Source organism: Myotis davidii, unplaced genomic scaffold (genome assembly GCF_000327345.1).
Source record: "Myotis davidii unplaced genomic scaffold, ASM32734v1 scaffold159, whole genome shotgun sequence".
Classification (NCBI taxonomy): Eukaryota; Metazoa; Chordata; class Mammalia; order Chiroptera; family Vespertilionidae; genus Myotis; species Myotis davidii.
Window position 1 is genome coordinate 2,055,720 of NW_006291231.1, and position 3,905 is coordinate 2,059,624.

General features: G+C 44.2%; 1 protein-coding gene across 3 annotated transcripts in view; it reads left to right on the top strand.

The window, feature by feature from the left end:
• Nucleotides 1-3,905, top strand: part of MARCH3 (membrane associated ring-CH-type finger 3) — a 139,404-nt gene that overhangs the window by 45,797 nt on the left and 89,702 nt on the right. Inside the window, exon 3 of one of the 3 annotated variants that reach the window (XM_015564371.1) lies at nt 617-792. The exons of the other annotated variants lie outside the window; for them this stretch is intronic. The gene's annotated coding sequence lies outside the window, so the exon portion shown is untranslated. The remainder of the gene's footprint in view (nt 1-616; nt 793-3,905) is intronic. 3 annotated transcript variants of the gene reach the window in all.

Genomic DNA, 3,905 nt, shown 5'->3' on the forward strand with positions numbered 1-3,905 from the left:
GCTTCTAAACCTGAGGTCCTGGGCATTTAGGAGATCATCCCACTGCTATTTGAGTCAGAGCCATGACCTCCTTCCCAGAGAAGTGTACACACACAATAGGTTGCATAACATTCTGGGGATTTGGGAGCCACTGATGCCCATCCATGGGGCCTGCTCCATTAGGTCCTCACTGGGTTGGTCACACAGGATGTGGAAGCAGTGATTGTAGAGGAGGTGGTTCTGGAAGACCCAGAGCCACCCATAGGAACGTTAGACAGGGCAGTTCTGTCTGAGGGGCGGAAGTGCACAGAGGTGAAGTGGGCAGTAGGGAGAATTTTAATGAAGACAACATCTCTTTATATTTTTTAGATAAAGAAGATATTCCTATAAGAACTAATGTAGTCAGAGCTAGCATTGTATATATGTCATGTATATAATAGTGGCTACTCTGGCACATGTTAAGTTCTGGAATTATCTTCTCGCCTGTGATCTTTTCACCTTTCCCTCCCCCCACTAACTTGTGATTTGTCTTCCTGGATATGGAAACTAATTTCAGTATATATTAGCCAGACCATTGCTTTTGCATAGGGTTGCTGTGGTTTATTGTGCTTTTCCCTGTATTCTGGTCTTTTCCTAGTCTCATCAACCTGAAGTTCCCAATGTACACAGAACCAATTGCACATGGGACCTGATTATCTGCTGGTGACTCAGATGGGGCTCATCACTCTGGGCCACCTCTGCCCCTTAGGTTGGATGCAACACTTCATTATGTTCCCTCCAAAACAAATCCAACTGCAAAGTATTGGGAAAACGGTAGGTTTTACTGAGGCTTTGGGAGACAGAATGAAAACAAAATTCACTGCATTTCACATCAAAATTCCCATTAGACAACCCTCAACTGCCAAAGCTTTTCCACAGGCTAGCCCCCTCATCTTCCCTCTACTTTACCCGCCCGTCTCCCAACCCCCACCCCCACCTCTCTTCTCATCTTGTAGCTTGTGCTAATTCAAAGAATGTAGCTCCCAACACTCCTGCAATTCTGCTTCCTCGTTGTGGTTATTTAATATTGCCTTGAATTATGAGAAAGCTTCTGTGCTGAGGAGGATGATTTTGTTTATACCGTGCAACAAGCAGCAAGCTCTCCTTAGTATTCATGTTATTTGTAGTGGGGTTGAAGTTTAATAGCAAATATATCCTCCTCTCCTCCCCCGCACCAACCACAAATTTCTTTCTTCTTCATCTAATACATTAGAGGCATCCTTGGTGTTAGAACATGTAAACTCATCTCTCATTTTGAACAGCTGTGACGTGTGCCATTATATACATGCAATATGATGTATTTAGCCATTCCTAGACATTTGCTTTTTTTTCTATTACAAACAATGCTGCAATCAAACTATTGCACACTTGTGTGACTATGTCTGTAGGGTACATTCCTGGAATTGATGTTTCTGTGTCATAAATATGTGCATTATAACATTCAGTAGATATTGCTGTCCAGAAATTTATCTTTTAACCAACTGTATAAAAGATATTCTGTTTCAGTTTTTCATAAAATTACCTCATTTTATGTGTTTGTTTATTTATGCCCCACCTTGATTTGGGAAGGGTTTAAGATGGCAGGCAAGAAAATGTAAATTAGAAGTAGATAGTAAAGGAAAGTGGAAAATAGAGATGAAGACATAAAATGGACTGGTGAGTAAGGTTATAAAAATCCATGCAGATTCATTCTATCCCCAGGCAACCCTCAGCTTTGGCACTAAGCTTTCCAGCAGCCAGTGCAAAGAGGGAAAACTGATCCAATATGGGATCCATGACTGAAAACAAAGCTATGGTTTGGTGGCCTCATATAAGGACATTGTACAGTGAGACAGTGTCTTCAGCAGTTTGACTTCATGTGAGCCCCATAGCATCCCTTTATCTGCCCCCCCTCCTTTTTTTTACCAAAAACATGTTGCCCAAGAGCAAAGGCCTTTAGGCGCACATGTGCTGATTATGTCAGGCGGTGAGCAGCCTGGCCAAGACTGATAAACCAACCCTTGCCTCCTAATGTGGCCAGATAGATAGCAGGGCGTTCAGAGCAGGCATCGTCACTTGAACACAGACCTTCCTTTCTCCTAAAAGCTTCTGAGAATGACCTTGGGGGATGGGACTGGAAGCAAATCCAGGCCAGTGTCTGTAAGCCAGGTCAGGAAAACAGTCCTGAAGGGGCATTCCCAGGTAGGACGTGTGGGCTGCCTGCCTGATGAGCAGGCAGAGGGCCAAATGGATATGATCTCCAGGCTGCCCAGGGCTGGGGATAAGGATCTCTAAAGAGAGCCAGGGGCTAGGGGCCACCTGTGAAAATTGAAGATGCCAAAGAATGGACTCCCGAAGTGGTCTGGGGCACTGCAGCTCTGGATCTTGGAGAAAGAGATAGGAGTGAGCTGAGTAAGCTGAGCTGGGTGGGGAGACTGGGCAAATCAGTCACCACAGGTGTGGAGCTGGCAGAGAGCAGGTGGAGGATGTGACGAGGTCTAGACAGAGAGAAAGGAGAGTCAGCTTTGCATAAATCACCAAGGGACTGAGTCCCACGGCAGAGGGGCAGATGGTTCTGCAAGGAAACTCTGACCCAAAGCACGGGGAGTAGAACTGGACACCAAGCAGTGGAGGCGCTATAAGAGAGAGCTGGACTTGGACCTGCATTTGACAACAAGGCAAATGGCAAGAAAGAGAGGGGCTCCAAGGGTCAGGGCTGACAGAATATAAAACAGAAGTGATTGAGTCACATAAATTTTTGTCCCCAAGCTCCGCTAAGCTGTGGATAATTTTACCCACAAGGTACCCACACTGTGATATGGACATCCAGACATGTCCTGTTGAGGACTTACTGAGAATGTATCATGGGCAAGGGGGGGTTGGGGGAGGGAGTAAAGAACAGCCTACGAATATAGAAGGGGAAATATCTTCCTTTGTCATTCCCTGGATGGCAAAGTAAAAGACAGTAAGGGAAAGTTAACCAAGGGGTAGAAAAAGAGAGGGGGAAAAAAGATAGTGGAAACCTGATTGAAGGAGGGGGTTTTTTGCGTATCAGCCTTAGAAGCCACAAAAGAGAGGGTTGTAAGAACAGCAGGCAGCTCCAAAGGGAGTAAAAGAAACTATTGGGACAGGCCTATTGGGAAGATAGTATGGCACTGGGAGGAAAGGAGGTACATTTTCCATTTAGAGAAGTTTGATCAATTAAATTCCTTAGGTGCATCCATGAAGGTTTGAGTTTTGACTCATCATGAGTTTAAGCCAGAATAGATGTTCTGGGTTTTAACTTTACTCACTTAGACCCAGATCCACTATTTAAAAGCCTACTTGCCCTTCACATCAGTCTACTATTAGACTACTTTTGCTCTATACCTGGGAGAACAGCTTTCTCATCCCCATGTTCTGCATCTCTCCAGGTTGGTAATAAGAGCTTCCCAAGGTGTCTGGCTTATTGCATTAAGGAATGTAACTGATGAGGAAATATGACCCCAGCTTAGGTTCTGGTATCATTCCAGTACAATTTTACCAGAATACTATACAAGTTAAAACATAATTTGAACTTACATATGGGGAAACACAAAAATGTAATAGTAAACTTTCAGTGTTAGAATCTAGAATAGATTTAAGAATGAATGTTAGCTAGATGACTTCAGCTGTCATGTGTAACTTAAATAGCTTCTCATTAAGACTTGTAAGTCAGGCAAAAATTAATTTATTAGATAAATAGAAAACCCCAAAGACTCCATCAAAAAACTACTAGACGCCGAAACCGGTTTGGCTCAGTGGATAGAGCGTCGGCCTGTGGACTGAAAGGTCCCAGGTTCGATTCCGGTCAAGGGCATGTACCTGGGTTGCGGGCACATCCCCAGTAGGAGATGTGCAGGAGGCAGCTGATCGATGTTTCTCTCATC